The sequence below is a fragment of the Rhincodon typus genome, chromosome 20 (assembly GCF_021869965.1).
Source record: "Rhincodon typus isolate 14 chromosome 20, sRhiTyp1.1, whole genome shotgun sequence".
Lineage (NCBI taxonomy): Eukaryota > Metazoa > Chordata > Chondrichthyes > Orectolobiformes > Rhincodontidae > Rhincodon > Rhincodon typus.
This window is the reverse complement of record NC_063351.1, coordinates 7,213,349-7,225,664: the sequence shown is the minus strand read 5'-3', so window position 1 is coordinate 7,225,664 and position 12,316 is coordinate 7,213,349. Positions and strand designations below refer to the sequence as shown.

At 41.7% G+C, this 12,316-nt stretch overlaps 1 long non-coding RNA gene across 1 annotated transcript; it reads right to left on the bottom strand.

Annotated features, from left to right (window-relative positions):
- Window positions 1-158: 158 nt before the first annotated feature.
- Window positions 159-11,752, bottom strand: LOC125485577. Its single transcript, XR_007264288.1, has 4 exons — window positions 11,302-11,752; window positions 4,138-4,363; window positions 912-1,060; window positions 159-808 (listed from the first exon to the last, which is right to left on the bottom strand). It is a non-coding gene; the product is annotated as an uncharacterized LOC125485577 (long non-coding RNA).
- Window positions 11,753-12,316: the final 564 nt, after the last annotated feature.

Genomic DNA, 12,316 nt, shown 5'->3' with positions numbered 1-12,316 from the left:
CCCATTTCTGAAGAAGGGTCCAGGCCCAAAACGTCAGCCTTCCTGCTTCTATGATGCTGCTTGGTCTGCTGTGTTCATCCAGCTCTACACCTTGTTACCTCAGCTAACTGCAAAAGTGTGTTATTGTAAAGGAATTAAATCAATTAAAAACTGTCAGTTACATTCCAGGAGCAACAACTGTAAACTACTAATAGAGAACATTGTAAATCCATATATTGGTCACATTTTGCAAGGCAAATGAAAGATGTAAAATCAGCAATGACCAGGCCAACATTTTCAGATGTATTACAGGTGCTTATGGAAAAATAAAATTGGGCATGCAGGCAGAGGAGATTGGGAATTTCATATTCAAAGTATTTCTTTACAGTAACATTCTTACTAATGGAATGAACTATAGCAACTTTTATGAGACAAAATACTGCATTGTTCATCTCTCTTATAGTTCAGTTGAATAAGGCAGTGTTTAACTGAGCTATACCTACCCGAACATCCCAGGTTCCATTCCCAATAAGTGCTGACTTAGCTGACCTTAGCCAGTGTAGCAAGAGTGACCCTTAGCACCCACAGGCTAAGGACAGGTAAAATCAGCCAGGGTTCCAGATCCTGATCAATATTTGCCCTGCTGTAAAGTGGGTGCGTGGATAGAATCAGGCTCAGCTGTGATGCCCCCTACTGTCAAACAGCTTGCTAAACCCACTGTCTAGCTTCACGTGAAGAGTGGCAACTTGAGCAAGGTATCGAATGGTGGCCAGTACCTGCTGAACTGTCCCCTAGCATGCACCAGCGCCTTCAGTGGAGGGGGTGATAACTGGAGAGGAAAAATAAGTTTTTTCATGTAAAACATTGTACAAAAAATAAGGAGCTTCAGCCTTAATTTCCAATGCTGTTGGTAGAATCAAAGGATACTCTACCTAGTTAGTAAAATGATTGTTTTTCTGTGTCATTTCCAGCACAGTAACATTGCTGCTGCCTTGCCTCGGCTGCCATTTCCAGTGTAGACAAGTTGAGCAGATTGCTGCTGTATGTCCGCTTGCAGCCTGACCCCCATTTCACAGGCTACCTAAAAGGACACAGACAGATGTGAGAGGCTCACTCACTGTCCCAAACAAGTTCATCTGAAAACAGAGGCACAGCCAAGTGAATTACAGGTGGACCACAAAAACTAAGTAACCTCAACAGAATCAAAGGCTTATACATTAAAATTAAGATGCAACACTTGGAGACAACTTAAATTGGAGCACTAATGCCAAAATGTGGATGAATCACACAAAATGCATCGTGACCCCATTATCAAATCAGTGACAGAAACAAGATGAAACCTGTCACGGATTGCTACATGAGAGAACAATGACCTATTTCAAATTCAAAAGCTAGCCTCCAGGCACATACAATGTAGCACAGTTTCTGCAATCAGAACAGTACAGCACAGGAGGAGGCCATTCAGCTTGCTGAGTATGCACCAGCTCTTTTGAAGGGCTGTCCAACTTCTCTCAATGCTCCTCACATACCTGCAAACTATTTTCTTCTTAAAATACTTCTCCAACTTCCATTTAAAGACTATCACATTGTATAAACTACCCCGTCAGGCTAACCACTCAATACGTTAAAAGGAATTTTGAGTCACCAATTATCTTTGTTACTGATTAGAAACTTCTGCTACCGTAAACAGGTTCTGTTTATTAGCTGTCAAAATGCTTAATGAGTTTAAACAGTTCAACCAAATCTCCTCTGAGCCTTTTCTGCTCAAAAACACCACCAGCTTCTCCAGTCTGTCCAAAAGAAATAATTCTTGCAAATTTTTTCCATGCCCTCTTCAAAGTCTTTATTTCCTTCTTAAAGAATGTTGTCTGATTCTGGACATCATATTGCAACTAAGGTTCAGCCAGCATTTTGTCCAAGTTTGGCACAATTTTCAAGCTTTTGGATTATATGCTTTCTTTACCAAGTTCAGGATCCCGTGTGGTTCATTGACAGCTCTGTTAATTTGATAAACACAAAGATAATCTCAGATCTCTGTTCTTGCACCCCCTGTAAATTTGCACTGTTGAGTTTGTATTCTCTCTCATCCTTCCTACCAAAATGCATCATCTATCATGCACCTGTTAATTCTAACATCTATGTCCTTGTCATTTAACACCATCCATCTTATTCTAGTGCAAAATTTCTCAAGTACTAAATGTGATTCCAATAATTTCCATGAAAAACTGTACCTCATTTACACACCTACACATTTGTATTAAACCAATAGAGGCTGACCCTCACTTACCACAATAATTCCTCATGCAAATAGTGTCAACAGAATTTAGTGCTGGAATTTCTAATAGAAGATATAATATTTTACATAGCTTAACTAAACACTCTTAAAACAACAGCAATTAACCATATAACTGCTTGTGGTATTGTTTATGGCAACTGAAGTCATTGTCTAAAAGTGCAGGAGTATTCTACCAAATGGCATATTGTCAAGCTTGTAGATTTATATTTCTCGTGGTGATAATATTGATGTGAAGGTGGGAAGAATTGGAAGCTTGTAGGAATTTACAATTAGGAACACAATTGAGTTTGAAGTTGAGGGAAGTCAGATTTGATGACAGTGCACTAAGCATAGTAGTTTTAAAGTGTAGTAATCAATCTGTACCACTTTTGATATTTTCGCTTTGAATGACCTCTCACTATTTTAGCTATTCAAAGTCTCCATTCGACATCTTCAATTTCAGGTTGTATTTGTCCCACATGGTCCTAAGACTGTTTACACTGTCTATTTCCTCTTCTTTTAGCATGTGATTGCTGGCTTACATTTCTTCCTTTCCCCTACTCTACTAAAATGATTCTTTGCAAGTGGCAATAGTCCAAAATGTTCACCCAGTTAATCTAGCCATGTAAACTGACAGACTTGCTACTGTGGTATTAATTTGCAGTTTTTGGCTTTTCCTTTGTTGCATTGTCAACAGCCATTGCAACTCTAAGTGCGTCAGACAGAACCGGTTGTCGACCAAGTGGTAACAATTCAACTGGATAAAAAGGAAATGCCCTGAGTTGATTTGCCTCAAACAACCAAATTGACTGATTTGGTAGTTTAGAAAAGTAAACTACATGCAATTCAATACTTGAGAGACTTACAAAGAGCTGTTATAAAGGGCATAAGCTGTAGCAGGATTTAAAAAATTCACCATAACTAATATTTAGCATTGACTGTACTTTGATAAAGCAGTGTACAAGAGTGTACTTCTAGATTTACACTTCAAAATGCTCGAAACAGTCTCCAATGAAAATAAGTAATTTTCATGCAAGTGACTTTAAAGACAAAAAGCCAAACTGCCATTCAAGCAGTGAAAACATGACACAGCTGCATCATCTATCTCTCAAATGCTGTGAATAAAATAGATATTATTAAGCTGAAGAGGGTTCAGAACAGATTTACCAGGTTGTTGCCAGGAATGGAGCGTTTGATTTATAATAAGCTGGATAGGCTGGGACTTCTTTCACTGGAGCATAGGAGATCAAAACGTGACCTTTTAGAGGTTATAAAATTATGAGGGAGCATAGATAAGATGAGTGGCAGGTATCTTTTCTCTAGGTTAGGGAATTTCAAGACTAGCGGGCATATTTTTTAAGGTGATAGGAGAAAGAGTTAAAACAGAGATGAGGGGCAATTTACTTTTTTTTTTACACTGAGAATGGTTCGTGTGTGGAATGAACTTCCAGAGAAGGTGATGGATGTAGGTACAGTTACAACATTTAAAGGACATTTAGATAAGTACATGAATAAGAAATGTTTGGAGGGACATGGGCCAAGCACAGGCAGGTGGGACTGGTTTAGTTTGGGATTATGGTCAGCATGGACTGGTTGGACCAAATGTATCTGTTTCCATGCTCTATGACTCTATGACTCTGAATCACATTCTAAACATCTCTAAAAGTTGAGACAAAGTAATTTAAGGATTAGTTTCATCATAAAGATATTTGAGGAGAACAATTTGGTATTTTGGTCACAGTTGTGCTCAACTAAGGTTTTGAACAGTTTGTGAAACATAACAATTACTTCAGGACCACACTGTCAACACTCGTGCACTCAGATACAGAGTAAAGCCTTACATTCCATTCCAACAATACGTTCAGCTTTATAAGGTCACGTACCTCTTCCACCCTTTCACATGACTCAGTTTCCAAGAATTTCTATAAAATTATGGGCGCTGCCTCTACCAGCATCTGGAACATTCTGGGATGGGTATGATCACAACAGACGATTTTCCTACCACCAGTCACATAGGCCTTAATGATTTTCATACTTTTCTCCAGTTGGGCTCTTCCACATGATCATGCATGTTTACAGTCCAATGTTCACCAATGCTGCATGGGGAAACTGAGATAAAATACATATTAAAGTAGCTCTGATACTTTGTTAAATGCAGGATGGTCTTTGTCTCTACATGATCCAATCTTCTGACTATCTTTTTGTTTACATGTTTAGAAGCAACACCAACCATATTTCCTCTATGTTGACTACTTACTAGTCTTCGATCAGACTAGTTGGCTTTCCAACTTCTTGCTCTCTTCATATTTCAAAACATCGGAGAGGTCTTCCTCTGTTTTGTTTGTTCAATGACTCTTCTGAAGATTTTTGACAATTTTGGTCTAAATTCCCTTTTTATCTGTTGACTCCCAGTTCACACAGGCCTTTAACTGTTAGTGAACATAATATGTACAAAATTGGTATACCGTACTCGACTCTCTCTCACTGCTGGTCCATTGTCTGATGTAAGCTTTGTTTAGATGAAGTAATCTGGGCTAGGTCCCTTTACAATCTACTAACACGAACACATCTATAATTAACAATTATACTTTTGTCTTTACCTATTTTCAATATGAATTTTATTAACTAACGTCACTGTTCACCTACAATCAGGTCACTGCCTTGTTCCATTCACCTTTCCTGAATTTAAACACAATACTAAGATTTTCCTAGCATATGTCCCTATTTTGACTACAAATCTGTCTTAACAGTTTATCTTCGGGCAGCAAAGTCCACCAGTTAAAATCCTGTTACTTCTATTGAAGTTATCCTTCACAATATTTTCTTTCATCTCTCTACCTGCTCTAAATCACATCTTTCCATCTCTCCCTCGAGCTTGCTATTTTAGAATACTCTGTCTTGTAATTGAGCCCAAACATATTAGCCCCTACCTTACTGATCTAATCTGACCTTTTTAACATTCTCTGCCAAGTCACAGCCATCAGGTTGATTTTGCAAAAGATGTTCCATCTCTACAGATTGTTGGAGTGGGCAGAAAGTTGGAAGATGAAGCTCAACGTGGAGGAGTATGAGGTGATGCATTTTGGTAGGAAGAACATGGAAGAATGTAAAATAGGGCTTACAGTACTTGATGGGTGCAGGAATAGAGGACCTGCATGTATATTGCATAGATCACAGAAGGCGGCAGAACAAGTGGAGAGAGCAATTAATAAAACGTACAGTATCCTGACTTCTTAACAGGGCATACAGTACAAGCTGAACTTGTAAAAGTCATTAGTTAGACCTCAGTTGGAATAATGTATATATGTGGGACATTTTTCCTTGGAGAAAGTTAAGAAACAGATTTTCAAAATCATGAGGGGGCTAAAGTGGGGTGGAAGGGTTGACGGTAGGTACAATATCTTGCAGTGTATTCTAAAAGCTCCCAGCCACTTGGTGGGAGTCTAACAAATTCTCAAAGTCAGCAACTTCAAGCTTCAGCAGGTCCACCTGAAAGTACTGCTTTTATCTAAGTTTTTTACTGCATGCAGATTCCATTCAACACTCATCGTCAATGGACTGCCGATGAAATCATGAAATCAAAATGAAGTCATTTGCTGCCAAATTTGAAGCTGCATCAATACTTCATTCAGCTGCTTGTTCTGGTATAACCTACTCATTCTAATTCAGTCCAAACTCTCTCTCTCTCTCTCTCTCTCTCCTCGACAGTCCTGACATGGATCGTGGAACTACTACCTTCAGGTTTACTTCAAACTGAACCATTACCATACTGGCATCTTGCTATAACCTTAGCATCTCAGGAACGATTTGTGAGAAAACGTGCAGTTTACAAAAGTATTAGCACAGAGAATATTCAGATAACACAATTTCCCATAAACAATTTCAAGTGTTTGAAACCACCTGGAAGTTGTACTTTGTTTTAAAATAGAATGCCAAGTGTTAAGAAATGTTAGTACTTGAAAAGTACTTTATGCTCACTCCCAATTCTTTAAATGTAATTTTAATATTTTCACAATGGTAAGATAGTCACACCAAGTCCAGTGATATAGCCAGATATTTTTCAATGAAGCCATTTTAAGACATTAAAATGAATGTAATTCTTTGTCATTGCTCTGGCACATCAATCTCTTAGAAGGTGGGAAATGGTGCACTTCCACCACCCTCCCACGGTGATGACATCTGAAAGTACTAATGCTGTCTACAGAGTAGTCATTAGAAACAAACTGCTGGCTTTTCCAACACATTCACATTTCAAATGGTGATGTACACAAGGTAACAGCAACTACCTCCAGTTCAGTTCATATTTTAACATCTGTGTTAGGCTGTTGGCAGAAGCAGCAAAACCAACTCTCCCAGCTATTGAGTATTGTTGTTACATAGGTACATGAATCACATTTCAAAGTAACCTTTTCAGGTGAGACACTGCAGCAATTCCCACAGGAAGCACTATGATTTTACAAAACTCCACACACCATACAGGTACAAAAGCCCTTTCAGTTTTCCTTTCCAAAATCTGATTTGAAACTACCCAGAATCTTCTTTCACATGTCTCTATAAAGCAAAGTGGAACAGAAAATTGGAAGATTTGATAATCCACTATATGGGGATGGAATGACGTAGATCTTGGTGTACAGGGCAGAACTTCACAATTTGCTGATGATAGGAAGTGCAGAAACATTGTGAACCACGAGGATAGTTTGGAATTTCAAAAGGTCAGAAACTAGTCGGTGGAATGGGCAGAGAAGTGGCAATAAAATTTAACGCAGAGTGGTGTGAAATAAATTTTTTTCATAAAGTGAAAAGACAATATAAAAAGAGGGTACAGCTATAAAGGGGATGCAGGAACAGAGGGAACTGGGTGCACGTGCATAAATCATCGAAGGTGACAAAATTGGTAGAGACAGCAGTTAAGAAAGCATATAATATCCTAGGCTTTACCTGTCATGTTAACCAGAGAACTTAAATATCAGAGGAGGTGGTTTATAACATCAATGTAAACTTGAGGAGTAACAGTTATATGGTAAAGGGAGAATAGAATATGAAAATGAAATAAAAATAAGAAAAGAATTGTAAAAACTTTTACAGGTATGTGAAAATGGAAAGATTAGCAAAGACAAATTTGGACCCACTACAGGCAGACTTAAAATGGGAAGGAGGGAAATGGCAGAGAAATTAAACAAATAGTGTGACTACCTTCATGGAACACAATACAAAAACCCGACCAGAATACTTGAGAAACAAGGGACCAGTGGGAATAAGGAATTGAAAAAAATTAGTATTAGTAAAAATTAGTCAGGAGAAATTAATGAGACTAAAATTTGATAAGACTCCTGTACCCTGATGATGTACATCCCAGAAAGGGGTAGCTATGGAGTTGGTGGATGTGTGGCAAGCATCTTCCAAAAAAATATACTTTCTGGAATGGGTCCTGCAGATTGCAAGGTAAGCCCACTACTTAAGAAAGGAAGAGAGAAAACTACTGTTAATGTGACATGGGTAACAGGAAAAGTGGAGTTCATTATAATGGATGTGACATACTGAACGTTTAGAAAATAATTTCTAAATTAAGATTAAGCATAATCAACATGGATTTATGAATGGGAAACCACGTTGACAAATCTGTTGGAAATTTTTATGGGTGTAACCAGCCGAATAGATAAGAAGGAACCAGTGGATTTGGTCCGCTTACCTTTTCAGAAGACTTTGATAAGTTCCACACAAGACATTAATAAAAAAACACTAGAGGACATGGAATTGGGGCTAAAATTCAGGTATGGATTGAGAATTGATTAACAGAAAACAGTAGGAATAAATGGGTCATTCTCAGGTTGGTAAACTGTGTCGTGTGAGATCAATGTATGGGCCCCAGCTAATCAAAATTGATAACAATCATGTGTGTGTAGAGATCAAGTGTAACATTTCCAAGCTCATTGACGACAAAACTAGATGGAAATCTGAGTAATGAGGAGGATATAAAGAAGTTTCGAAGAATCTAGACAAAATGAATGAGTTGACCGTAACATGGCAGATAGAATACAATGCAGACAAACGTGAACTCATCACTTTGGTCAGGCAAACAAAAAGGCTGGTAAATGTTAAAAGCAAAAGGTACACTGGCTTATATGGCTAAAGAATGTTTGTACAAGACTAAAGATATCTTGCTGCAATTATATAAAACATGGGTGAGACCACACTTGGAGTATTCTGTACAGATTTGGTTTCCTTCCCCAAGGAAGACCGTACTTCCATTGAGAGGGTAACAGAGGCTCACGGGAATGATTCCTAAAATGGTGGGATTGTCCTTTGAGGAAGCTGGGCCTTTATTCACTGACGGTTCAAAGAATGAAGGGTGATCACATTGAAGCATTCAATTTCTTTCATACAGGGACAGAGAAAATAGATGCAGGACGGATATTTCCCTTGGTGGTGGTGGTGGTGGTGGTGATGATTTTTTTTGGTGGGGGTGGGGAAATGGATTCTCGGACCAGGGGATGCAGTCTTAGATCAAATGGTAGGGCATTTAGGATCAACAGTGGTTAGCACTACTTCCTCACAGCATCACGGACCCGTGTTCAATTCCAGCCTTGGTTGACAATCTGTGTGGAGTTTGCACATTCTCCCCGTGCCTGCGTGGGTTTCCTCCGGATGCTTTGGTTTCCTACCACAGTCCAAAGATGTGCAGATTAGGTAGAGTGGCTATGATAAATTGCTCAGTAGTGTTCAGGAATCTGCAAGCCACATGCATTAGCCATCCTACGGGGATCAGATGGGGGGCTGGGTCTGGGTGGGGTGTTCTTCAGAGGGTCGTGCGGATTCCCCAGGCCAAATGGCCTCTTTCCATACTGTAGGGATTCTATGAACCTATAATATCTTCACTCAGGGATGAAAAGCTTTGGAATTTTTTGCCCCAAAGGACTGTGGAGTATATTCAACATAGAGGTCAACAGATTTCTAAATTTCAAAGGATGTGGAGATAGTGCAGAAAATAATATTGAGGTAGAAGGTCACGTGATCAAGTTCAATGGCAGAGCAGGCTCAAGGACCAAATGGCCTATTCCTGCTCCTAATTCCTACGTCCCTATCAGTATTAGCACTGTGTGCAAAAGAAAGGAAGTAATGTGGTTAGTTGGCTCGCCGAGCTGGTTCGTTGTTCCACAGACGTTTCATTACCCTGTTGGGTAACATCATCAGTGCAGCCTCCGACGAAGCACCCCTGTGTTTTCCTGCCTGGTTTTTAAACTCTGGAGTCCATTGAGCTGGATTACCTCACTTACAGTTTTCCCTCGCAGTGGAATGTATATGGGGTCAAGTTCTATGTGTTTGTTGATGGCTTTCTTCGTGGGGTACAAGGCTTCTAGGAATTCCCGTGCCTGTCTCTGCTTTGCTTGTCCCAGGATCTTGGTGTTGTCCCAGTCGAATTGGTGGTGTTCCTTATCCATGTGGATAGAGATGAGTGAGTATTGGTTGTGTCTTTTTGTAGCCAATTGGTGTTTGTGTATCCTAGTTGTTAATTTCCTTCCTGTTTGTCCGATGTAACGTTTGTCACAGTCTCTGCAGGGAATCTTATAGATGACATTGGTCCTGTCCATATTGGGAAGTGGGTCTTTGGTTCGGGTTAAAAACCAGGTGGGAAAACACAAGGGCGCTTCATCGGAGGCTGCACTGATGATGTTACCCAGCAGGGTAATGAAACATCTGCAGAACAACGAACCAGCTCGGCAAGCCGACCAACCACAACCCAAGCTACAAATCTAATCCAAAACCCAAGGAAGTAATGTTCAACATACAGAAAGTACAGGCTTAACCTCAACTGCAGCAGCAGGTCCCATTTTAGGCACCAGAAGGTGAAGACATTATACAATGCAGTAATGCTTGACAAGAATAATTCCAGGGCTAATGAATTTCAGTTGTGTAGAAAGATTGGCAAAATTGGGAACAAAAACGCAAGTTGCTGGAAAAACTCAGCAGGTCTGGCAGCATTTGTGAAGACAAATCACAGTTAACGTTGCGGGTCGGTGACCCTTCCTCAGAATTTCTGAGGAAGGGTCACTGGACAGGAAACGTTAACTCTGATTTCTCTTCACAGATGCTGCCAGACCTGCTGAGCTTTTTCCAGCAACTTCTATTTTTGTTTCTGATTTACAGCATTTGCAGTTCTCTCGGGTTTCATTTTGCAAAATTGGGACTGTATGCCTTGCATAAATCTCAGAGATATTCAAAATCACGTATTGACTGGACTGAGTAGATAGGGAAAATCTGTTCCCATCGGTGAAAGGATTGAAAATCAGGGGGCACAGATTTATAGCACATTGGCAAAAGAAGCAACGGTGACAAGAGGAAAACCTCTTCACGTAGACAGTAGTTAGGATCGGTATAACATTGTCCAAGTGTATCCCGGAAACAGGGTCCCATCAAGGTTTTAAATGGGATTTGGATCATTATCTGAAAAGGAAGAATGTGCAGAGTTACAGGGTAAGGCTTTGGAGTGGGGGTGTAGTTTTGCTCTATCAGAGGGCTAGCAACAGACAGAATGAACTCAATGTGTGCTGCAAAGGGAAAATTTGACATATTATTGAATGAAACACAGATAGCCTTGTTGTCCTCAAACTTTTATTCCTATGTCCATTCCTATTCATATGGCCATATGACAGTTGGTGGTAACGAGGGGTGTGAGGGGAAAAGGAGTGGGTTTTTTTTTCTTGGTTCAGGACACAGATTGAGAGAGGAGGAATGAATGAATGCGGGGATCAGTGTAAGGTAACTCGGTGAGTGTGCTGGGCCTGAGCCTACACTTTAAACCGGATTCCCTCCTCCCTGAGCCCCTAGCCCTTTGTGAGCTGGCCTGTACGTGGCAGTGACACTCGGCCTGAGCTCCACGGAGGGCTGGGGGGAGGAAGGCATCACAATCCCCTGCCCAGCCCCCAGGCCCGGGAGGAGGTGGACAATGGTGGGGGGGGGAAAGAAGCAGGGCTCAGCTGTCCAGCCTCCAGGCCAAGAGCCGCGTCCCCTTTCCCCGGTAAGGCCGGACACGCGAGGGCTGCCATTACCTTTTCTATCCGTCTCTTGGCCATACCGTGAAAGAAGAGCTGGAGCGCCGCACTCAGAGCCGCTGCCCTGTCGCCCAGCTGGAGGAAGACGCTGCCACTTCCCCTCCCTCCAGACCGACGGTCCCACTTCCTGTCCAAACCGGAACCACGTGGCCTGATCCCACCGGTGCACTTTGGGTGTTGTAGTTCCTCAGCTGCACGCAAGGCGTGGGCTAATGGTTGCACATGCGTATGTACGCCGCGGGGTGCGTGTCGGGGGTTGTAGTCTCGGAGGTGGCTCGTTCCACGGACCTATGGCCCGCAAGAACTACATCCCCCGAAACGCTCCACGGGCATCTTGAGAAGCCAGAGTTTTACGAGTCTGTCCACAGACTGTTCCCAGAAGAGGGCCATTGAGGCCAAGGGGGCTCTGCCTGTGTTTATAGAGATAGTAGGAACTGCAGATGCTGGAGAATCCGAGACAACAAGGTGCAGGGCTGGATGAACACAGCAGGCCAAGCAGCGTCATAGGAGCAGAGAGGCTGACGTTTGGGGCCTAGACCCTTCATCAGAAATGGGGGAGGGGAAGGGGTTTCTGAAATAAATAGGGAGAGAGAAAAGGATAGGTGAAGAGGAAATAAACAGGTTGAAGAGGCGGGGATGGAGCCAGTAAAGGTGAGTGTAGGTGGGGAGTTAGGGAGGGGATAGGTCAGTCCAGGGAGGACGGACAGGTCAAGGGGGCGGGATGAGGTTGGTCGGTAGGAGATGGGGGTGGGGCTTGAGGTGGGAGGAGGGGATAGGTGGGAGGAAGAACAGGTTAGGGAGGCAGGGACGAGCTGGACTGGTTTTGGGATGCGGTGGGGGAGGGGAGATTTTGAAGCTTGTGAAATCCACATTGATACCATTGGGCTGCAGGGTTCCCAAGCAGAATATGAGTTGCTGTTCCTGCAACCTTCAGGTGGCATCGTTGTGGCACTGCAGGAGGCCCAGGATGGACATGTCGTCTGAGGAATGGGAGGGGGAGTTGAAATGGTTC